The 19,463-nt window shown below is 43.5% G+C and overlaps 43 non-coding genes across 43 annotated transcripts; all 43 read left to right on the top strand.

Moving 5' to 3' along the window:
- Nucleotides 1-220: 220 nt before the first annotated feature.
- Trnam-cau lies at nucleotides 221-337 on the top strand. Its single transcript has 2 exons — nucleotides 221-258; nucleotides 292-337. It is a non-coding gene; the product is annotated as a tRNA-Met (tRNA).
- Nucleotides 338-628: 291 nt separating this feature from the next.
- Trnal-caa lies at nucleotides 629-745 on the top strand. The gene is made up of 2 exons: nucleotides 629-666; nucleotides 700-745. It is a non-coding gene; the product is annotated as a tRNA-Leu (tRNA).
- A 492-nt stretch (nucleotides 746-1,237) lies between these two features.
- Trnal-caa lies at nucleotides 1,238-1,354 on the top strand. Its single transcript has 2 exons — nucleotides 1,238-1,275; nucleotides 1,309-1,354. It is a non-coding gene; the product is annotated as a tRNA-Leu (tRNA).
- Nucleotides 1,355-1,441: 87 nt separating this feature from the next.
- Trnal-caa lies at nucleotides 1,442-1,558 on the top strand. The gene is made up of 2 exons: nucleotides 1,442-1,479; nucleotides 1,513-1,558. It is a non-coding gene; the product is annotated as a tRNA-Leu (tRNA).
- Nucleotides 1,559-2,050: 492 nt separating this feature from the next.
- Nucleotides 2,051-2,167, top strand: Trnal-caa. Its single transcript has 2 exons — nucleotides 2,051-2,088; nucleotides 2,122-2,167. It is a non-coding gene; the product is annotated as a tRNA-Leu (tRNA).
- An 87-nt stretch (nucleotides 2,168-2,254) lies between these two features.
- Trnal-caa lies at nucleotides 2,255-2,371 on the top strand. Its single transcript has 2 exons — nucleotides 2,255-2,292; nucleotides 2,326-2,371. It is a non-coding gene; the product is annotated as a tRNA-Leu (tRNA).
- Nucleotides 2,372-2,661: 290 nt separating this feature from the next.
- Nucleotides 2,662-2,778, top strand: Trnal-caa. The gene is made up of 2 exons: nucleotides 2,662-2,699; nucleotides 2,733-2,778. It is a non-coding gene; the product is annotated as a tRNA-Leu (tRNA).
- Nucleotides 2,779-3,068: 290 nt separating this feature from the next.
- Trnal-caa lies at nucleotides 3,069-3,185 on the top strand. The gene is made up of 2 exons: nucleotides 3,069-3,106; nucleotides 3,140-3,185. It is a non-coding gene; the product is annotated as a tRNA-Leu (tRNA).
- A 289-nt stretch (nucleotides 3,186-3,474) lies between these two features.
- Trnal-caa lies at nucleotides 3,475-3,591 on the top strand. Its single transcript has 2 exons — nucleotides 3,475-3,512; nucleotides 3,546-3,591. It is a non-coding gene; the product is annotated as a tRNA-Leu (tRNA).
- An 87-nt stretch (nucleotides 3,592-3,678) lies between these two features.
- Nucleotides 3,679-3,795, top strand: Trnal-caa. Its single transcript has 2 exons — nucleotides 3,679-3,716; nucleotides 3,750-3,795. It is a non-coding gene; the product is annotated as a tRNA-Leu (tRNA).
- An 86-nt stretch (nucleotides 3,796-3,881) lies between these two features.
- Trnal-caa lies at nucleotides 3,882-3,998 on the top strand. The gene is made up of 2 exons: nucleotides 3,882-3,919; nucleotides 3,953-3,998. It is a non-coding gene; the product is annotated as a tRNA-Leu (tRNA).
- A 699-nt stretch (nucleotides 3,999-4,697) lies between these two features.
- Nucleotides 4,698-4,814, top strand: Trnal-caa. Its single transcript has 2 exons — nucleotides 4,698-4,735; nucleotides 4,769-4,814. It is a non-coding gene; the product is annotated as a tRNA-Leu (tRNA).
- Nucleotides 4,815-5,102: 288 nt separating this feature from the next.
- Trnal-caa lies at nucleotides 5,103-5,219 on the top strand. The gene is made up of 2 exons: nucleotides 5,103-5,140; nucleotides 5,174-5,219. It is a non-coding gene; the product is annotated as a tRNA-Leu (tRNA).
- Nucleotides 5,220-5,306: 87 nt separating this feature from the next.
- On the top strand, nucleotides 5,307-5,423 carry Trnal-caa. Its single transcript has 2 exons — nucleotides 5,307-5,344; nucleotides 5,378-5,423. It is a non-coding gene; the product is annotated as a tRNA-Leu (tRNA).
- Nucleotides 5,424-5,712: 289 nt separating this feature from the next.
- Nucleotides 5,713-5,829, top strand: Trnal-caa. Its single transcript has 2 exons — nucleotides 5,713-5,750; nucleotides 5,784-5,829. It is a non-coding gene; the product is annotated as a tRNA-Met (tRNA).
- A 900-nt stretch (nucleotides 5,830-6,729) lies between these two features.
- On the top strand, nucleotides 6,730-6,846 carry Trnal-caa. The gene is made up of 2 exons: nucleotides 6,730-6,767; nucleotides 6,801-6,846. It is a non-coding gene; the product is annotated as a tRNA-Leu (tRNA).
- An 87-nt stretch (nucleotides 6,847-6,933) lies between these two features.
- Nucleotides 6,934-7,050, top strand: Trnal-caa. The gene is made up of 2 exons: nucleotides 6,934-6,971; nucleotides 7,005-7,050. It is a non-coding gene; the product is annotated as a tRNA-Leu (tRNA).
- Nucleotides 7,051-7,542: 492 nt separating this feature from the next.
- Nucleotides 7,543-7,659, top strand: Trnal-caa. The gene is made up of 2 exons: nucleotides 7,543-7,580; nucleotides 7,614-7,659. It is a non-coding gene; the product is annotated as a tRNA-Leu (tRNA).
- Nucleotides 7,660-7,746: 87 nt separating this feature from the next.
- On the top strand, nucleotides 7,747-7,863 carry Trnal-caa. Its single transcript has 2 exons — nucleotides 7,747-7,784; nucleotides 7,818-7,863. It is a non-coding gene; the product is annotated as a tRNA-Leu (tRNA).
- A 290-nt stretch (nucleotides 7,864-8,153) lies between these two features.
- On the top strand, nucleotides 8,154-8,270 carry Trnal-caa. Its single transcript has 2 exons — nucleotides 8,154-8,191; nucleotides 8,225-8,270. It is a non-coding gene; the product is annotated as a tRNA-Leu (tRNA).
- Nucleotides 8,271-8,560: 290 nt separating this feature from the next.
- On the top strand, nucleotides 8,561-8,677 carry Trnal-caa. The gene is made up of 2 exons: nucleotides 8,561-8,598; nucleotides 8,632-8,677. It is a non-coding gene; the product is annotated as a tRNA-Leu (tRNA).
- Nucleotides 8,678-8,966: 289 nt separating this feature from the next.
- Nucleotides 8,967-9,083, top strand: Trnal-caa. The gene is made up of 2 exons: nucleotides 8,967-9,004; nucleotides 9,038-9,083. It is a non-coding gene; the product is annotated as a tRNA-Leu (tRNA).
- An 87-nt stretch (nucleotides 9,084-9,170) lies between these two features.
- On the top strand, nucleotides 9,171-9,287 carry Trnal-caa. Its single transcript has 2 exons — nucleotides 9,171-9,208; nucleotides 9,242-9,287. It is a non-coding gene; the product is annotated as a tRNA-Leu (tRNA).
- Nucleotides 9,288-9,373: 86 nt separating this feature from the next.
- On the top strand, nucleotides 9,374-9,490 carry Trnal-caa. Its single transcript has 2 exons — nucleotides 9,374-9,411; nucleotides 9,445-9,490. It is a non-coding gene; the product is annotated as a tRNA-Leu (tRNA).
- Nucleotides 9,491-10,189: 699 nt separating this feature from the next.
- Nucleotides 10,190-10,306, top strand: Trnal-caa. Its single transcript has 2 exons — nucleotides 10,190-10,227; nucleotides 10,261-10,306. It is a non-coding gene; the product is annotated as a tRNA-Leu (tRNA).
- A 288-nt stretch (nucleotides 10,307-10,594) lies between these two features.
- Trnal-caa lies at nucleotides 10,595-10,711 on the top strand. The gene is made up of 2 exons: nucleotides 10,595-10,632; nucleotides 10,666-10,711. It is a non-coding gene; the product is annotated as a tRNA-Leu (tRNA).
- Nucleotides 10,712-10,798: 87 nt separating this feature from the next.
- Trnal-caa lies at nucleotides 10,799-10,915 on the top strand. Its single transcript has 2 exons — nucleotides 10,799-10,836; nucleotides 10,870-10,915. It is a non-coding gene; the product is annotated as a tRNA-Leu (tRNA).
- A 290-nt stretch (nucleotides 10,916-11,205) lies between these two features.
- Trnal-caa lies at nucleotides 11,206-11,322 on the top strand. The gene is made up of 2 exons: nucleotides 11,206-11,243; nucleotides 11,277-11,322. It is a non-coding gene; the product is annotated as a tRNA-Leu (tRNA).
- Nucleotides 11,323-11,814: 492 nt separating this feature from the next.
- On the top strand, nucleotides 11,815-11,931 carry Trnal-caa. Its single transcript has 2 exons — nucleotides 11,815-11,852; nucleotides 11,886-11,931. It is a non-coding gene; the product is annotated as a tRNA-Leu (tRNA).
- A 290-nt stretch (nucleotides 11,932-12,221) lies between these two features.
- Nucleotides 12,222-12,338, top strand: Trnal-caa. The gene is made up of 2 exons: nucleotides 12,222-12,259; nucleotides 12,293-12,338. It is a non-coding gene; the product is annotated as a tRNA-Leu (tRNA).
- A 289-nt stretch (nucleotides 12,339-12,627) lies between these two features.
- Trnal-caa lies at nucleotides 12,628-12,744 on the top strand. The gene is made up of 2 exons: nucleotides 12,628-12,665; nucleotides 12,699-12,744. It is a non-coding gene; the product is annotated as a tRNA-Leu (tRNA).
- A 495-nt stretch (nucleotides 12,745-13,239) lies between these two features.
- On the top strand, nucleotides 13,240-13,356 carry Trnal-caa. Its single transcript has 2 exons — nucleotides 13,240-13,277; nucleotides 13,311-13,356. It is a non-coding gene; the product is annotated as a tRNA-Leu (tRNA).
- Nucleotides 13,357-13,645: 289 nt separating this feature from the next.
- Trnal-caa lies at nucleotides 13,646-13,762 on the top strand. Its single transcript has 2 exons — nucleotides 13,646-13,683; nucleotides 13,717-13,762. It is a non-coding gene; the product is annotated as a tRNA-Leu (tRNA).
- Nucleotides 13,763-13,849: 87 nt separating this feature from the next.
- Trnal-caa lies at nucleotides 13,850-13,966 on the top strand. The gene is made up of 2 exons: nucleotides 13,850-13,887; nucleotides 13,921-13,966. It is a non-coding gene; the product is annotated as a tRNA-Leu (tRNA).
- Nucleotides 13,967-14,256: 290 nt separating this feature from the next.
- Nucleotides 14,257-14,373, top strand: Trnal-caa. The gene is made up of 2 exons: nucleotides 14,257-14,294; nucleotides 14,328-14,373. It is a non-coding gene; the product is annotated as a tRNA-Leu (tRNA).
- Nucleotides 14,374-14,662: 289 nt separating this feature from the next.
- Trnal-caa lies at nucleotides 14,663-14,779 on the top strand. Its single transcript has 2 exons — nucleotides 14,663-14,700; nucleotides 14,734-14,779. It is a non-coding gene; the product is annotated as a tRNA-Leu (tRNA).
- Nucleotides 14,780-14,866: 87 nt separating this feature from the next.
- Trnal-caa lies at nucleotides 14,867-14,983 on the top strand. The gene is made up of 2 exons: nucleotides 14,867-14,904; nucleotides 14,938-14,983. It is a non-coding gene; the product is annotated as a tRNA-Leu (tRNA).
- Nucleotides 14,984-15,273: 290 nt separating this feature from the next.
- Trnal-caa lies at nucleotides 15,274-15,390 on the top strand. Its single transcript has 2 exons — nucleotides 15,274-15,311; nucleotides 15,345-15,390. It is a non-coding gene; the product is annotated as a tRNA-Leu (tRNA).
- Nucleotides 15,391-16,217: 827 nt separating this feature from the next.
- On the top strand, nucleotides 16,218-16,334 carry Trnaf-aaa. Its single transcript has 2 exons — nucleotides 16,218-16,255; nucleotides 16,289-16,334. It is a non-coding gene; the product is annotated as a tRNA-Phe (tRNA).
- Nucleotides 16,335-16,623: 289 nt separating this feature from the next.
- On the top strand, nucleotides 16,624-16,740 carry Trnal-caa. Its single transcript has 2 exons — nucleotides 16,624-16,661; nucleotides 16,695-16,740. It is a non-coding gene; the product is annotated as a tRNA-Leu (tRNA).
- A 487-nt stretch (nucleotides 16,741-17,227) lies between these two features.
- On the top strand, nucleotides 17,228-17,344 carry Trnal-caa. Its single transcript has 2 exons — nucleotides 17,228-17,265; nucleotides 17,299-17,344. It is a non-coding gene; the product is annotated as a tRNA-Leu (tRNA).
- Nucleotides 17,345-18,575: 1,231 nt separating this feature from the next.
- On the top strand, nucleotides 18,576-18,692 carry Trnal-caa. Its single transcript has 2 exons — nucleotides 18,576-18,613; nucleotides 18,647-18,692. It is a non-coding gene; the product is annotated as a tRNA-Leu (tRNA).
- Nucleotides 18,693-18,916: 224 nt separating this feature from the next.
- Trnaf-aaa lies at nucleotides 18,917-19,033 on the top strand. The gene is made up of 2 exons: nucleotides 18,917-18,954; nucleotides 18,988-19,033. It is a non-coding gene; the product is annotated as a tRNA-Phe (tRNA).
- The last annotated feature ends 430 nt before the right edge of the window (nucleotides 19,034-19,463 follow it).

Below are 19,463 nucleotides of genomic sequence, written 5' to 3' on the forward strand. Positions count from 1 at the left end.
TTCATGATTAAGAAAGTGTCAGGATGGCCGAGCGGTCTAACGCCCCAGACTCAAGGTTCAATTCCATCTCATGAAGCATGGTAGAGTATTCTAGTCTCCGAATGGAGTTGTTGGTTCAAATCCCACTTCTGACACTAATTTTGTATTTTCGTTTGGCTACTCTTTTACTTATACGGTATCTTTGATCATGTACCATTATGATCATTATGATTAATCAAGTGTCAGGATGGCCGAGCGGTCTAAGGCGCCAGACTCATGGTTCAATTCCTTTTCAAGATGCATGGGAGAGTGTTCTGGTCTCCGAATGGAGGCGTGGGTTCGAATCCCACTTCTGACACTATTTTTGTATTTTCATTGGGCTACTCTTTCAGCCCATACGCTATCTATCCTTATGTGCGATTACGATCTGTAAGTTTCATCAAGTGTCAGGTTGTCCGAGCGGTCTAAGGCGCCAGACTCATGGTTCAATTCCTTTTCAAGGTGCATGGGAGAGTGTTCTGGTCTCCGAATAGAGGCGTGGGTTCGAATCTCAATTCTGACACTATTTTTGTATTTTCTTTGTGCTACTCTTTTAACCCACACGCTATCTTTTATCATGTAGCATTATGAGCTTTATTATTACTCAAGTGTCAGGATGGCCGAGCGGTCTAAGGCGACAGACTCAAGGTTCAATTCCTTCTCGTCATGTATGGGAGAGTGTTCTGGTCTCTGAATAGAGGCGTGGGTTCGAATCCCACATCTGACACTATTTCTGGATTTTCTTTGGGCTACTCTTTCATCCCATACGCTAGCTTTTGTCATGTGTCCTTATGATCTTCATGATTCAGAAAGTGTCAGGATGGCCGAGCGGTCTAAGGCGCCAGACTCAAGGTTCAATTCCTTCTCGTCATGAATGGGAGAGTGTTCTGGTCTCCGGATGGAGGCGTGGGTTCGAATCACACATCTGACACTATTTTTGTATTTTCTATTGGCTTCTCTTTTACTCCAACGCTATCTATCCTTATGTGCCATCACGATCTGTCTGTTTTATCAAGTGTGAGGATGGCGGAGTGGTCTAAGGCGTCAGACTCAAGTCTCAATTCCTTCTTATGATGCATGGTATAGTGTTCTAGTCACCGAAAGAAGGCGATGGTTCGAATCCCACTTCTGAAACTAATTTTGTATTTTCTTTTTGCTACTCTTTTACTCAAACGGTATCTTTGATCATGTACCATTATGATCTTTATCATTAATCAGTGTCAGGATGGCCGAGCGGTCTAAGGCGCCAGACTCAAGGTTCAATTCCTTCTCATGATGCATGGTAGAGTGTTCTGGTCTCCGATTGGAGGCGTGGGTTAGAATCCCACTTCTGACACTATTTTTGTATTTTCATTGGGCTACTCTTTCAACCCATACGTTATCTTTCATCATGTGCCCTTATTATCTTTATGATTCAGTAAGTGTCAGGATGGCCGAGCGGTCAAAGGCGCCAGACTCAAGGTTTAATTCCTTCTCATAATACATGGTAGAGTGTTCTGGTCTTCGAATGGAGGCGTGGGTTCGAATCCCACTTCTGACACTATTTTTGTATTTTCATTGGGCTACTCTTCTAACCATACGCTATCTTTTATCATTTGCCGTTATGACCTTCATGATTCAGAAAGTGTCAGGATGGCCGAGCGATCTAAGGCACCAGACTCAAGGTTCAATTCCTTCTCGTCATGAATGGGAGAGTGTTCTGGTCTCCGGATGGAGGCGCGGGTTCGAATCCCACTTCTGACACTATTTTTGTATTTTCTTTTGGCTTCTCTTTTACTCCAACGCTATCTATCCTTATGTGCCATCACGATCTGTCTGTTTTATCAAGTGTGAGGATGGCGGAGTGGTCTAAGGCGTCAGACGCAAGTCTCAATTCCTTCTCATGATTCATGGTATAGTCTTCTAGTCACCGAAAGAAGGCGTTGGTTCGAATCCCACTTCTGAAACTAATTTTGTATTTTCTTTTGGCTACTCTTTTACTCAAACGGTATCTTTGATCATGTACCATTATGATCTTTACCATTAATCAAGTGTCAGGATGGCCGAGCGGTCTAAGGCGCCAGACTCAAGGTTCAATTCCTTCTCATGATGCATGGTAGAGTGTTCTGGTCTCTGATTGGAGGCGTGGGTTCGAATCCCACTTCTGACACTATTTTTGTATTTTCATTGGGCTACTCTTTCAACCCATACGTTATCTTTCATCATGTGCCCTTATGATCTTTATGATTCAGTAAGTGTCAGGATGGCCGAGCGGTCAAAGGCGCCAGACTCAAGGTTTAATTCCTTCTCATAATACATGGGAGAGTGTTCTGGTCTCCGAATGGAGGCGTGGGTTCGAATCCCACTTCTGACACTATTTTTCTATTTTCATTGGGCTACTCTTCTAACCATACGCTATCTTTTATCATTTGCCGTTATGACCTTCATGATTCAGAAAGTGTCAGGATGGCCAAGCGGTCTAACGCCCCAGACTCAAGGTTCAATTCCTTTTCATGATTCATGGGAGAGTGTTCTGGTCTCCGATTTGAGGCGTGTGTTCGAATCCCACTTCTGACACTATTTTTGTATTTTCATTGGGCTACTCTTTCAACCCAAACGTTATCTTTCATCATGTGCCCTTATGATCCTTATGATTCAGTAAGTGTCAGGATGGCCGAGCGGTCAAAGGCGCCAGACTCAAGGTTTAATTCCTTCTCATAATACATGGGAGAGTGTTCTGGTCTTCGAATGGAGGCGTGGGTTCGAATCCCACTTCTGACACTATTTTTGTATTTTCATCGGGCTACTCTTCTAACCATACGCTATCTTTTATCATTTGCCGTTATGACCTTCATGATTCAGAAAGTGTCAGGATGGCCGAGCGATCTAAGTCGCCAGACTCAAGGTTCAATTCCTTCTCGTCATGAATGGGAGAGTGTTCTGGTCTCCGAATAGAGGCGTGGGTTCGAATCCCACATCTGACACTATTTTTGGATTTTCTTTGGGCTACTCTTTCATCCCATACGCTATCTTTCATCATGTTCCCTTATGATCTTCATGATTCAGAAAGTGTCAGGATGGCCGAGCCGTCTAAGGCGCCAGACTCAAGGTTCAATTCCTTCTCATCATGAATGGGAGAGTATTCTGGTCTCCGGATGAAGGCGTGGGTTCGAATCCCACTTCTGACACTAGTTTTGTATTTTCTTTTGGCATCTCTTTTACTCCAACGCTATCTATCCTTATGTGCCATCACGATTTGTCTGTTTAATCAAGTGTGAGGATAGCGGAGTGGTCTAAAGGGCCAGACTCAAGGCTCAATTCCATCTCATGAAGCATGGTAGAGTATTCTAGTCTCCGAATGGAGTTGTTGGTTCGAATCCCACTTCTGACACTAATTTTGTATTTTCGTTTGGCTACTCTTTTACTTATACGGTATCTTTGATCATGTACCATTATGTTCATTATGATTAATCAAGTGTCAGGATGGCCGAGCGGTCTAAGGCGCCAGACTCAAGGTTCAATACCTTCTCATGATGCATGGTAGAGCTTTCTGGTCTTCGATTGGAGGCGTGGGTTCGAATCCCACTTCTGACACTATTTTTGTATTTTCATTGGGCTACTCTTTCAACCCATACACTATCTTTCATCATTTGCACTTATGATCTTTATGATTCAGTAAGTGTCAGGATGGCCGAACGGTCAAAGGCGCCAGACTCAAAGTTTAATTCCTTCTCTTAATACATGGGAGAGTGTTCTGGTCTCCGAATGGAGGCGTGGGTTCGAATCCCACTTCTGACACTATTTTTCTATTTTCATTGGGCTACTCTTCTAACCATACGCTATCTTTTATCATTTGCCGTTATGACCTTCATGATTAAGAAAGTGTCAGGATGGCCGAGCGGTCTAACGCCCCAGACTCAAGGTTCAATTCCTTTTCATGATGCATGGGAGAGTGTTCTGGTCTCCGAATGGAGGCGTGGGTTCGAATCCCACTTCTGACACTATTTTTGTATTTTCATTGGGCTACTCTTTCAACCCATACGCTATCTATCCTTATGTGCCATTACGATCTGTAAGTTTCATCAAGTGTCAGGTTGGCCGAGCGGTCTAAGGCGCCAGACTCATGGTTCAATTCCTTTTCAAGATGCATGGGAGAGTGTTCTGGTCTCCGAATGGAGGCGTGGATTCGAATCCCACTTCTGACACTATTTTTGTACTTTCATTGGGCTACTCTTTCAACCCATACGCTATCTATCCTTATGTGCGATTACGATCTGTAAGTTACATCAAGTGTCAGGTTGGCCGAGCGGTCTAAGGCGCCAGACTCATGGTTCAATTCCTTTTCAAGATGCATGGGAGAGTGTTCTGGTCTCCGAATGGAGGCGTGGGTTCGAATCTCAATTCTGACACTATTTTTGTATTTTCTTTGTGCTACTCTTTTAACCCACACGCTATCTTTTATCATGTAGCATTATAAGCTTTATTATTACTCAAGTGTCAGGAAGGCCGAGCGGTCTAAGGCGACAGACTCAAGGTTCAATTCCTTTTTGTCATGAATGGGAGAGTGTTCTGGTCTCCGAATAGAGGCGTGGGTTCGAATCCCACATCTGACACTATTTTTGGATTTTCTTTGGGCTACTCTTTCATCCCATACGCTATCTTTTATTATTTGCCGTTATGACCTTCATGATTCAGAAAGTGTCAGGATGGCCGAGCGGTCTAAGGCGCCAGACTCAAGGTTCAATTCCTTCTCGTCATGAATGGGAGAGTGTTCTGGTCTCCGGATGGAGGCGTGGGTTCGAATCCCACTTCTGACACTATTTTTGTATTTTCTTTTGGCTTCTCTTTTACTCCAACGCTATCTATCCTTATGTGCCATCACGATCTGTCTGTTTTATCAAGTGTGAGGATGGCGGAGTGGTCTAAGGCGTCAGACTGAAGTCTCAATTCCTTCTCATGATGCATGGTATTGTGTTCTAGTCACCGAAAGAAGGCGTTGGTTCGAATCCCACTTCTGAAACTAATTTTGTATTTTCTTTTGGCTACTCTTTTACTCAAACGGTATCTTTGATCATGTACCATTATGATCTTTATCATTAATCAGTGTCAGGATGGCCGAGCGGTCTAAGGCGCCAGACTCAAGGTTCAATTCCTTCTCATGATGCATGGTAGAGTGTTCTGGTCTCCGATTTGAGGCGTGGGTTCAAATCCCACTTCTGTCACTATTTTTGTATTTTCATTGGGCTACTCTTTCAACCCATACGTTATCTTTCATCATGTGCCCTTATGATCTTTATGATTCAGTAAGTGTCAGGATGGCCGAGCGGTCAAAGGCGCCAGACTCAAGGTTTAATTCCTTCTCATAATACATGGTAGAGTGTTCTGGTCTTCGAATGGAGGCGTGGGTTCGAATCCCACTTCTGACACTATTTTTGTATTTTCATTGGGCTACTCTTCTAACCATACGCTATCTTTTATCATTTGCCGTTATGACCTTCATGATTAAGAAAGTGTCAGGATGGCCGAGAGGTCTAACGCCCCAGACTCAAGGTTCAATTCCATCTCATGAAGCATGGTAGAGTATTCTAGTTTTTGAATGGAGTTGTTGGTTCAAATCCCACTTCTGACACTAATTTTGTATTTTCGTTTGGCTACTCTTTTACTTATACGGTATCTTTGATCATGTACCATTATGATCATTATGATTAATCAAGTGTCAGGATGGCCGAGCGGTCTAAGGCGCCAGACTCATGGTTCAATTCCTTTTCAAGATGCATGGGAGAGTGTTCTGGTCTCCGAATGGAGGCGTGGGTTCGAATCCCACTTCTGACACTATTTTTGTATTTTCATTGGGCTACTCTTTCAGCCCATACGCTATCTATCCTTATGTGCGATTACGATCTGTAAGTTTCATCAAGTGTCAGGTTGGCCGAGCGGTCTAAGGCGCCAGACTCATGGTTCAATTCCTTTTCAAGGTGCATGGGAGAGTGTTCTGGTCTCCGAATAGAGGCGTGGGTTCGAATCCCACATCTGACACTATTTCTGGATTTTCTTTGGGCTACTCTTTCATCCCATACGCTAGCTTTTGTCATGTGTCCTTATGATCTTCATGATTCAGAAAGTGTTAGGATGGCCGAGCGGTCTAAGGCGACAGACTCAAGGTTCAATTCCTTCTCTTAATACATGGGAGAGTGTTCTGGTCTCTGAATAGAGGCGTGGGTTCGAATCCCACATCTGACACTATTTCTGGATTTTCTTTGGGCTACTCTTTCATCCCATACGCTAGCTTTTGTCATGTGTCCTTATGATCTTCATGATTCAGAAAGTGTCAGGATGGCCGAGCGGTCTAAGGCGCCAGACTCAAGGTTCAATTCCTTCTCGTCATGAATGGGAGAGTGTTCTGGTCTCCGGATGGAGGCGTGGGTTCGAATCACACATCTGACACTATTTTTGTATTTTCTTTTGGCTTCTCTTTTACTCCAACGCTATCTATCCTTATGTGCCATCACGATCTGTCTGTTTTATCAAGTGTGAGGATGGCGGAGTGGTCTAAGGCGTCAGACTCAAGTCTCAATTCCTTCTCATGATGCATGGTATAGTGTTCTAGTCACCGAAAGAAGGCGATGGTTCGAATCCCACTTCTGAAACTAATTTTGTATTTTCTTTTGGCTACTCTTTTACTCAAACGGTATCTTTGATCATGTACCATTATGATCTTTATCATTAATCAGTGTCAGGATGGCCGAGCGGTCTAAGGCGCCAGACTCAAGGTTCAATTCCTTCTCATGATGCATGGTAGAGTGTTCTGGTCTCCGATTGGAGGCGTGGGTTAGAATCCCACTTCTGACACTATTTTTGTATTTTCATTGGGCTACTCTTTCAACCCATACGTTATCTTTCATCATGTGCCCTTATTATCTTTATGATTCAGTAAGTGTCAGGATGGCCGAGCGGTCAAAGGCGCCAGACTCAAGGTTTAATTCCTTCTCATAATACATGGTAGAGTGTTCTGGTCTTCGAATGGAGGCGTGGGTTCGAATCCCACTTCTGACACTATTTTTGTATTTTCATTGGGCTACTCTTCTAACCATACGCTATCTTTTATCATTTGCCGTTATGACCTTCATGATTCAGAAAGTGTCAGGATGGCCGAGCGATCTAAGGCACCAGACTCAAGGTTCAATTCCTTCTCGTCATGAATGGGAGAGTGTTCTGGTCTCCGGATGGAGGCGCGGGTTCGAATCCCACTTCTGACACTATTTTTGTATTTTCTTTTGGCTTCTCTTTTACTCCAACGCTATCTATCCTTATGTGCCATCACGATCTGTCTGTTTTATCAAGTGTGAGGATGGCGGAGTGGTCTAAGGCGTCAGACGCAAGTCTCAATTCCTTCTCATGATTCATGGTATAGTCTTCTAGTCACCGAAAGAAGGCGTTGGTTCGAATCCCACTTCTGAAACTAATTTTGTATTTTCTTTTGGCTACTCTTTTACTCAAACGGTATCTTTGATCATGTACCATTATGATCTTTACCATTAATCAAGTGTCAGGATGGCCGAGCGGTCTAAGGCGCCAGACTCAAGGTTCAATTCCTTCTCATGATGCATGGTAGAGTGTTCTGGTCTCCGATTGGAGGCGTGGGTTCGAATCCCACTTCTGACACTATTTTTGTATTTTCATTGGGCTACTCTTTCAACCCATACGTTATCTTTTATCATGTGCCCTTATGATCTTTATGATTCAGTAAGTGTCAGGATGGCCGAGCGGTCAAAGGCGCCAGACTCAAGGTTTAATTCCTTCTCATAATACATGGGAGAGTGTTCTGGTCTCCGAATGGAGGCGTGGGTTCGAATCCCACTTCTGACACTATTTTTCTATTTTCATTGTGCTACTCTTCTAACCATACGCTATCTTTTATCATTTGCCGTTATGACCTTCATGATTCAGAAAGTGTCAGGATGGCCGAGCGGTCTAACGCCCCAGACTCAAGGTTCAATTCCTTTTCATGATTCATGGGAGAGTGTTCTGGTCTCCGATTTGAGGCGTGTGTTCGAATCCCACTTCTGACACTATTTTTGTATTTTCATTGGGCTACTCTTTCAACCCATACGTTATCTTTCATCATGTGCCCTTATGATCCTTATGATTCAGTAAGTGTCAGGATGGCCGAGCGGTCAAAGGCGCCAGACTCAAGGTTTAATTCCTTCTCATAATACATGGGAGAGTGTTCTGGTCTTCGAATGGAGGCGTGGGTTCGAATCCCACTTCTGACACTATTTTTGTATTTTCATTGGGCTACTCTTCTAACCATACGCTATCTTTTATCATTTGCCGTTATGACCTTCATGATTCAGAAAGTGTCAGGATGGCCGAGCGATCTAAGTCGCCAGACTCAAGGTTCAATTCCTTCTCGTCATGAATGGGAGAGTGTTCTGGTCTCCGAATAGAGGCGTGGGTTCGAATCCCACATCTGACACTATTTTTGGATTTTCTTTGGGCTACTCTTTCATCCCATACGCTATCTTTCATCATGTTCCCTTATGATCTTCATGATTCAGAAAGTGTCAGGATGGCCGAGCCGTCTAAGGCGCCAGACTCAAGGTTCAATTCATTCTCGTCATGAATGGGAGAGTATTCTGGTCTCCGGATGAAGGCGTGGGTTCGAATCCCACTTCTGACACTAGTTTTGTATTTTCTTTTGGCATCTCTTTTACTCCAACGCTATCTATCCTTATGTGCCATCACGATCTGTCTGTTTAATCAAGTGTGAGGATAGCGGAGTGGTCTAAAGGGCCAGACTCAAGGCTCAATTCCATCTCATGAAGCATGGTAGAGTATTCTAGTCTCCGAATGGAGTTGTTGGTTCGAATCCCACTTCTGACACTAATTTTGTATTTTCGTTTGGCTACTCTTTTACTTATACGGTATCTTTGATCATGTACCATTATGATCATTATGATTAATCAAGTGTCAGGATGGCCGAGCGGTCTAAGGCGCCAGACTCAAGGTTCAATACCTTCTCATGATGCATGGTAGAGCGTTCTGGTCTTCGATTGGAGGCGTGGGTTCGAATCCCACTTCTGACACTATTTTTGTATTTTCATTGGGCTACTCTTTCAACCCATACACTATCTTTCATCATTTGCACTTATGATCTTTATGATTCAGTAAGTGTCAGGATGGCCGAACGGTCAAAGGCGCCAGACTCAAAGTTTAATTCCTTCTCTTAATACATGGGAGAGTGTTCTGGTCTCCGAATGGAGGCGTGGGTTCGAATCCCACTTCTGACACTATTTTTCTATTTTCATTGGGCTACTCTTCTAACCATACGCTATCTTTTATCATTTGCCGTTATGACCTTCATGATTAAGAAAGTGTCAGGATGGCCGAGCGGTCTAACGCCCCAGACTCAAGGTTCAATTCCTTTTCATGATGCATGGGAGAGTGTTCTGGTCTCCGAATGGAGGCGTGGGTTCGAATCCCACTTCTGACACTATTTTTGTATTTTCATTGGGCTACTCTTTCAACCCATACGCTATCTATCCTTATGTGCCATTACGATCTGTAAGTTTCATCAAGTGTCAGGTTGGCCGAGCGGTCTAAGGCGCCAGACTCATGGTTCAATTCCTTTTCAAGATGCATGGGAGAGTGTTCTGGTCTCCGAATGGAGGCGTGGATTCGAATCCCACTTCTGACACTATTTTTGTACTTTCATTGGGCTACTCTTTCAACCCATACGCTATCTATCCTTATGTGCGATTACGATCTGTAAGTTACATCAAGTGTCAGGTTGGCCGAGCGGTCTAAGGCGCCAGACTCATGGTTCAATTCCTTTTCAAGATGCATGGGAGAGTGTTCTGGTCTCCGAATGGAGGCGTTAGTTCGAATCTCAATTCTGACACTATTTTTGTATTTTCTTTGTGCTACTCTTTTAACCCACACGCTATCTTTTATCATGTAGCATTATGAGCTTTATTATTACTCAAGTGTCAGGAAGGCCGAGCGGTCTAAGGCGACAGACTCAAGGTTCAATTCCTTTTTGTCATGAATGGGAGAGTGTTCTGGTCTCCGAATAGAGGCGTGGGTTCGAATCCCACATCTGACACTATTTTTGGATTTTCTTTGGGCTACTCTTTCATCCCATACGCTATCTTTTATCATTTGCCGTTATGACCTTCATGATTCAGAAAGTGTCAGGATGGCCGAGCGGTCTAAGGCGCCAGACTCAAGGTTCAATTCCTTCTCGTCATGAATGGGAGAGTGTTCTGGTCTCCGGATGGAGGCGTGGGTTCGAATCCCACTTCTGACACTATTTTTGTATTTTCTTTTGGCTTCTCTTTTACTCCAACGCTATCTATCCTTATGTGCCATCACGATCTGTCTGTTTTATCAAGTGTGAGGATGGCGGAGTTGTCTAAGGCGTCAGACTTAAGTCTCAATTCCTTCTCATGATGCATGGTATTGTGTTCTAGTCACCGAAAGAAGGCGTTGGTTCGAATCCCACTTCTGAAACTAATTTTGTATTTTCTTTTGGCTACTCTTTTACTCAAACGGTATCTTTGATCATGTACCATTATGATCTTTATCATTAATCAGTGTCAGGATGGCCGAGCGGTCTAAGGCGCCAGACTCAAGGTTCAATTCCTTCTCATGATGCATGGTAGAGTGTTCTGGTCTCCGATTTGAGGCGTGGGTTCAAATCCCACTTCTGTCACTATTTTTGTATTTTCATTGGGCTACTCTTTCAACCCATACGTTATCTTTCATCATGTGCCCTTATGATCTTTATGATTCAGTAAGTGTCAGGATGGCCGAGCGGTCAAAGGCGCCAGACTCAAGGTTTAATTCCTTCTCATAATACATGGTAGAGTGTTCTGGTCTTCGAATGGAGGCGTGGGTTCGAATCCCACTTCTGACACTATTTTTGTATTTTTATTGGGCTACTCTTCTAACCATACGCTATCTTTTATCATTTGCCGTTATGACCTTCATGATTCAGAAAGTGTCAGGATGGCCGAGCGATCTAAGGCGCCAGACTCAAGGTTCAATTCCTTCTCGTCATGAATGAAAGAGTGTTGAGGTCTCCGAATAGAGGCGTAGGTTCTAATCCCACATCTGACACTATTTTTGGATTTTCTTTGGGCTACTCTTTCATCCCATACGCTATCTTTCATCATGTTCCCTTATGATCTTCATGATTCAGAAAGTGTCAGGATGGCCGAGCGGTCTAAGGCGCCAGACTCAAGGTTCAATTCCTTCTCGTCATGAATGGGAGAGTGTTCTGGTCTCCGGATGGAGGCGTGGGTTCGAATCCCACTTCTGACACTATTTTTGTATTTTCTTTTGGCTTCTCTTTTACTCCAACGCTATCTATCCTTATGTGCCATCACGATCTGTCTGTTTTATCAAGTGTGAGGATGGCGGAGTGGTTTAAGGCGTCAGACTCAAGTCTCAATTCCTTCTCATGATGCATGGTATTGTGTTCTAGTCACCGAAAGAAGGCGTTGGTTCGAATCCCACTTCTGAAACTAATTTTGTATTTTCTTTTGGCTACTCTTTTACTCAAACGGTATCTTTGATCATGTACCATTATGATCTTTATCATTAATCAGTGTCAGGATGGCCGAGCGGTCTAAGGCGCCAGAATCAAGGTTCAATTCCTTCTCATGATGCATGGTAGAGTGTTCTGGTCTCCGATTTGAGGCGTGGGTTCAAATCCCACTTCTGTCACTATTTTTGTATTTTCATTGGGCTACTCTTTCAACCCATACGTTATCTTTCATCATGTGCCCTTATGATCTTTATGATTCAGTAAGTGTCAGGATGGCCGAGCGGTCAAAGGCGCCAGACTCAAGGTTTAATTCCTTCTCATAATACATGGTAGAGTGTTCTGGTCTTCGAATGGAGGCGTGGGTTCGAATCCCACTTCTGACACTATTTTTGTATTTTTATTGGGCTACTCTTCTAACCATACGCTATCTTTTATCATTTGCCGTTATGACCTTCATGATTCAGAAAGTGTCAGGATGGCCGAGCGATCTAAGGCGCCAGACTCAAGGTTCAATTCCTTCTCGTCATGAATGAAAGAGTGTTGAGGTCTCCGAATAGAGGCGTAGGTTCTAATCCCACATCTGACACTATTTTTGGATTTTCTTTGGGCTACTCTTTCATCCCATACGCTATCTTTCATCATGTTCCCTTATGATCTTCATGATTCAGAAAGTGTCAGGATGGCCGAGCGGTCTAAGGCGCCAGACTCAAGGTTCAATTCCTTCTCGTCATGAATGGGAGAGTGTTCTGGTCTCCGGATGGAGGCGTGGGTTCGAATCCCACTTCTGACACTATTTTTGTATTTTCTTTTGGCTTCTCTTTTACTCCAACGCTATCTATCCTTATGTGCCATCACGATCTGTCTGTTTTATCAAGTGTGAGGATGGCGGAGTGGTTTAAGGCGTCAGACTCAAGTCTCAATTCCTTCTCATGATGCATGGTATAGTGTTCTAGTCACCGAAAGAAGGCGTTGGTTCGAATCCCACTTCTGAAACTAATTTTGTATTTTCTTTTGGCTACTCTTTTACTCAAACGGTATCTTTGATCATGTACCATTATGATCTTTATCATTAACCAAGTGTCAGGATGGCCGAGCGGTCTAAGGCGCCAGAATCAAGGTTCAATTCCTTTTCAAGATGCATGGGAGAGTGTTCTGGTCTCCGAATGTAGGCGTGGGTTCGAATCCCACTTCTGACACTATTTTTGTATTTTCATTGGGCTACTCTTTCAACCCATACGCTATCTATCCTTATGTGCCATTACGATCTGTAAGTTTCATCAAGTGTCAGGTTGGCCGAGCGGTCTAAGGCGCCAGAGTAATGTTTCAATTCCTTTTCAAGATGCATGGGAGAGTGTTCGGGTCTCCGAATGGAGGCGTGGGTTCGAATCTCAATTCTGACACTATTTTTGTATTTTCTTTGTGCTACTCCTTTAACCCACACGCTATCTTTTATCATGTAGCATTATGAGCTTTATTATTACTCAAGTGTCAGGATGGCCGAGCGGTCTAAGGCGCCAGACTGAAGGTTCAATTCCTTCTCGTTATGAATGGGAGAGTGTTCTGGTCTCCGAATAGAGGCGTGGGTTTGAATCCCACATCTGACACTATTTTTGGATTTTCTTTGGGCTACTCTTTCATCCCATACGCTATCTTTTGTCATGTGTCCTTATGATCTTCATGATTCAGAAAGTGTCAGGATGGCCGAGCGGTCTAAGGCGCCAGACTCAAGGTTCAATTCCTTCTCGTCATGAATGGGAGAGTGTTCTGGTCTCCGGATGGAGGCGTGGGTTCGAATCCCACTTCTGACACTATTTTTGTATTTTCTTTTGGCTTCTCTTTTACTCCAACGCTATATATCCTTATGTGCCATCACGATCTGTCTGTTTTATCAAGTGTGAGGATGGCGGAGTGGTCTAAGGCGTCAGACTCAAGTCTCAATTCCTTCTCATGATGCATGGTATAGTGTTCTAGTCACCGAAAGAAGGCGTTGGTTCGAATCCCACTTCTGAAACTAATTTTGTATTTTCTTTTGGCTACTCTTTTACTCAAACGGTATCTTTGATCATGTACCATTATGATCTTTATCATTAATCAAGTGTCAGGATGGCCGAGCGGTCAAAGGCGCCAGACTCAAGGTTCAATTCCTTCTCATGATGCATGGTAGAGTGTTCTGGTCTTCGATTGGAGGCGTGGGTTCGAATCCCACTTCTGACACTATTTTTGTATTTTCATTGGGCTACTCTTTCAACCCATACGTTATCTTTCATCATGTGCCCTTATGATCTTTATGATTCAGTAAGTGTCAGGATGGCCGAGCGGTCAAAGGCGCCAGACTCAAGGTTTAATTCCTTCTCATAATACATGGGAGAGTGTTCTGGTCTTCGAATGGAGGCGTGGGTTTGAATCCCACTTCTGACACTATTTTTGTATTTTCATTGGGCTACTCTTCTAACCATACGCTATCTTTTATCATTTGCCGTTATGACCTTCATGATTCAGAAAGTGTCAGGATGGCCGAGCGATCTAAGGCGCCAGACTCAAGGTTCAATTCCTTCTAGTCATGAATGGGAGAGTGTTCTGGTCTCCGAATAGAGGCGTGGGTTCGAATCCCACATCTGACACTATTTTTGGATTTTCTTTGGGCTACTCTTTCATCCCATACGCTATCTTTCATCATGTTCCCTTATGATCTTCATGATTCAGAAAGTGTCAGGATGGCCGAGCGGTCTAAGGCGCCAGACTCAAGGTTCAATTCCTTCTCGTCATTAATGGGAGAGTGTTCTGGTCTCCGGATGGAGGCGTGGGTTCGAATCCCACTTCTGACACTATTTTTGTATTTTCTTTTGGCTTCTCTTTTACTCCAACGCTATCTATCCTTATGTGCCATCACGATCTGTCTGTTTTATCAAGTGTGAGGATGGCGGAGTGGTCTAAGGCGTCAGACGCAAGTCTCAATTCCTTCTCATGATGCATGGTATAGTGTTCTAGTCACCGAAAGAAGGCGTTGGTTCGAATCCCACTTCTGAAACTAATTTTGTATTTTCTTTTGGCTACTCTTTTACTCAAACGGTATCTTTGATCATGTACCATTATGATCTTTATCATTAATCAAGTGTCAGGATGGCCGAGCGGTCTAAGGCACCAGACTCAAGGTTCAATTCCTTCTCATGATGCATGGTAGAGTGTTCTGGTCTACGATTGGAGGCGTGGGTTCGACTCCCACTTCTGACACTATTTTTGTATTTTCATTGGGCTACTCTTTCAACCCATACGTTATCTTTTATCATGTGCCCTTATGATCTTTATGATTCAGTAAGTGTCAGGATGGCCGAGCGGTCAAAGGCGCCAGACTCAAGGTTTAATTCCTTCTCATAATACATGGGAGAGTGTTCTGGTCTTCTAATGGAGGAGTGGGTTCGAATCCCACTTCTGACACTATTTTTGTATTTTCATTGGGCTACTCTTCTAACCATACGCTATCTTTTATCATTTGCCGTTATGACCTTCATGATTCAGAAAGTGTGAGGATGGCCGAGCGATCTAAGGCGCCAGACTCAAGGTTCAATTCCTTCTCGTCATGAATGGGAGAGTGTTCTGGTCTCCGAATAGAGGCGTGGGTTCGAATCCCACATCTGACACTATTTTTGGATTTTCTTTGGGCTACTCTTTCATCCCATACGCTATCTTTCATCATGTTCCCTTATGATCTTCATGATTCAGAAAGTGTCAGGATGGCCGAGCGGTCTAAGGCGCCAGACTCAAGGTTCAATTCCTTCTCATGATGCATGGTAGAGTGTTCTGGTCTCCGATTGGAGGCGTGGGTTCGAATCCCACTTCTGACACTATTTATGTATTTTCATTGGGCTACTCTTTCAACCCATACGTTATCTTTCATCATGTGCCCTTTTGATCTTTATGATTCGGTAAGTGTCAGGATGGCCTAGCGGTCTAAGGCGCCAGACTCAAGTTTCAATTCCTTTTCATGATTCATGGGAGAGTGTTCTTGCCTCCGAATTGAGGCGTTTGTTCAAATACCAATTCTGACACTATTTTGTTATTTGCCTTCCTTGAAATCACACCCTATCTTTCTTCATGTGCCCTTATGATCTTTATGATTTAGTAAGTGTCCGTATATCTGAGCGGTCTAAGGTGCCAGACTTAAGTTCAATTCCTTTTCATGATGCATGGGAGAGTGTTCTGGTCTCGGAATGGAGGCGTGGGTTCGAATCCCACTTCTGACACTATTTTTGAATTTTCTTTGCGCTATTCTTTTAACCCACACGCTATCTTTGATCATGTACCATTATGATCTTTATGATTAATCAAGTGTCAGGAAGGCCGAGCGGTCTTAGGCGCCAGACTCAAGGTTTAATTTCTTCTCATGATGCATGGTAGAGTGTTCTGGTCTCCGATTGGAGGCGTGGATTCGAATCCCACTTCTGACACTATTTTTGTATTTTCTTTGTGCTACTCTTTTAACCCACACGCTATCTTTTATCATGTAGCATTATGAGCTTTATAATTCAGCAGGTGTCAGGATGGCCTAGCGGTCTAAGGCTGGGTTCTTATCCCACTTCTGACACTGTTTTTGTTTTTTCATTGGGCTACTCTTTCAACCCATACGCTATCTTTCATCATGTGCCATTATGATCTTTATGATTCCTCAAGTGTCAGGATGGCCGAGCGGTCTGAGGCGCCAGACTAAAGGTTCGATTCCATCTCCTCATGAATGGGAGAGTGTTCTGGTCTCCGAATTGAGGCGTGGGTTCGAATCCCACTTCTGACACTAATTTTGTATTTTCTTTTGGCTTCTCTTTTACTCCAACGCTATCTATCCTTATGTGCCATCACGATCTGTCTGTTTTATCAAGTGTGAGGATGGCGGAGTGGTCTAAGGCGTCAGACGCAAGTCTCAATTCCTTCTCATGATGCATGGTATAGTGTTCTAGTCACCGAAAGAAGGCGTTGGTTCGAATCCCACTTCTGAAACTAATTTTGTATTTTCTTTTGGCTACTCTTTTACTCAAACGCTATCTTTGATCATGTACCATTATGATCTTTCTCATTAATCAAGTGTCAGGATGGCCGAGCGGTTTAAGGCGCCAGACTCAAGGTTCAATTCCTTCTCATGATGCATGGTAGAGTGTTCTGGTCTCGGATTGGAGGCGTGGGTTCGAATCCCACTTCTGACACTATTTTTGTATTTTCATTGGGCTACTCTTTCAACCCATACGTTATCTTTCATCATGTGCCCTTATGATCTTTATGATTCGGTAAGTGTCAGGATGGCCTAGCGGTCTAAGGCGCCAGACTCAAGTTTCAATTCCTTTTCATGATTCATGGGAGAGTGTTCTTGCCTCCGAATTGAGGCGTTTGTTCGAATACCAATTCTGACACTATTTTGTTATTTGCCTTCCTTGAAATCACACCCTATCTTTCTTCATGTGCCCTTATGATCTTTATGATTTAGTAAGTGTCCGTATATCCGAGCGGTCTAAGTTGCCAGACTCAATGTTCAATTCCTTTTCATGATGCATGGGAGAGTGTTCTGGTCTCGGAATGGAGGCGTGGGTTCGAATCCCACTTCTGACACTATTTTTGAATTTTCTTTGCGCTATTCTTTTAACCCACACGCTATCTTTGATCATGTACAATTATGATCTTTATGATTAATCAAGTGTCAGGAAGGCCGAGCGGTCTAAGGCGCCAGACTCAAGGTTTAATTTCTTCTCATGATGCATGGTAGAGTGTTCTGGTCTCCGATTGGAGGCGTGGGTTCGAATCCCACTTCTGACACTATTTTTGTATTTTCTTTGTGCTACTCTTTTAACCCACACGCTATCTTTTATCATGTAGCATTATGAGCTTTATAATTCAGCAGGTGTCAGGATGGCCTAGCGGTCTAAGGCTGGGTTCTTATCCCACTTCTGACACTGTTTTTGTTTTTTCATTGGGCTACTCTTTCAACCCATACGCTATCTTTCATCATGTGCCATTATGATCTTTTTGATTCCTCAAGTGTCAGGATGGCCAAGCGGTCTAAGGCGCCAGACTAAAGGTTCGATTCCTTCTCCTCATGAATGGGAGAGTGTTCTGGTCTCCGAATTGAGGCATGGGTTCGAATCCCACTTCTGACACTATTTTTGTATTTTCTTTTGGCTTTTCATTTACTCCAAGGCTATCTATCCTTATGTGCCATTACGATCTGTCTGTTTCATCAAGTGTGAGGATGGCGGAGTGGTCTAAGGCGCCAGACTCAAGGCTCAATTCCATCTCATGATGCATGGTAGAGTGTTCTAGTCTCCGAAAGAAGGCGTTGGTTCGAATCCCACTTCTAACACTAATTTTGTATTTTCTTTTGGCTACTCTTTTACTCAAACGGTATCTTTGATCATGTACCATTATAATCTTTATGATTAATCAAGTGTGAGGATGGCCGAGCGGTCTAAGGCGCCAGACTCAAGGCTCAATTTCATCTCATGATGCTTGGTAGAGTGTTCTGGTCTAAGATTGGAGGCGTGGATTCGAATCCCTAACTGACCATATTTTTGTATTTTCATTGGGCTACTCTTTCAACCCATACGCTATCTTTCATCATGTGCCCTTATGATCTTTATGATTCGGTAAGTGTCAGGATGGCCTAGCGGTCTAAGGCGCCAGACTCAAGTTTCAATTCCTTTTCATGATTCATGGGAGTGTTCTTGCCTCCGAATTGAGGCGTTTGTTCGAATACCAATTCTGACACTATTTTGTTTTTTGCCTTCCTTGAAATCACACCCTATCTTTCTTCATGTGCCCTTATGATCTTTATGATTTAGTAAGTGTCCGTATATCCGAGCGGTCTCAGGTGCCAGACTCAAGGTTCAATTCCTTTTCATGATGCATGGGAGAGTGTTCTGGTCTCGGAATGGAGGCGTGGGTTCGAATCCCACTTCTGACATTATTTTTGAATTTTCTTTGCGCTATTCTTTTAACCCACACGCTATCTTTGATCATGTACCATTATGATCTTTATGATTAATCAAGTGTCAGGAAGGCCGAGCGATCTAAGGCGCCAGACTCAAGGTTCAATTTCTTCTCATGATGCATGGTAGAGTGTTCTGGTCTCCGATTGGAGGCGTGGGTTCGAATCCCACTTCTGACACTATTTTTGTATTTTCATTGGGCTACTCTTTCAACCCACACGCTATCTTTTAACATGTAGCATTATGAGCTTTATAATTCAGCAGGTGTCAGGATGGCCTAGCGGTCTAAGGCTGGGTTCTTATCCCACTTCTGACACTGTTTTTGTTTTTTCATTGGGCTACTCTTTCAACCCATACGCTATCTTTCATCATGTGCCATTATGATCTTTATGATTCCTCAAGTGTCAGGATGGCCGAGCGGTCTAAGGCGCCAGACTAAAGGGTCAATTCCTTCTCCTCATGAATAGGAGAGTGTTCTGGTCTCCGAATAGAGGCGTGGGTTCGAATCCCACATCTGACACTATTTTTGGATTTTCTTTGGGCTACTTTTTTATCCAAAGGCTATCTATCCTTATGTGTCATTACGATCTGTGAGTTTCATCAAGTGTCAGGATGGCAGAATGGTCTTAGGCGCAAGACTCAAGGTTCAATTCCTTCTCATTATGCATGGTAGAGTGTTCTGTTCTCCGAATGGAGGCGTGGGTTCGAATCCCACTTCTGACACTATTTTTGTATTTTCATTGGGCTACTCTTTCAACCCATAAGCTATCTTTTATCATGTGCACTTATGGTCTTTATGTTTCAGTAAGTGTCATGATGGCCGAGCGGTCTAAGGCGCCAGACTCAACGTTTAATTCCTTCTCATAATGCATGGGAGAGCGTTCTGGTCTCCGAATGGAGGCGTGGGTTTGAATCCCCTTTCTGACACTATTTTTGTATTTTCTTTGGGC

The sequence above is a fragment of the Nematostella vectensis genome, chromosome 11 (assembly GCF_932526225.1).
Source record: "Nematostella vectensis chromosome 11, jaNemVect1.1, whole genome shotgun sequence".
NCBI classification, from domain to species: domain Eukaryota; kingdom Metazoa; phylum Cnidaria; class Anthozoa; order Actiniaria; family Edwardsiidae; genus Nematostella; species Nematostella vectensis.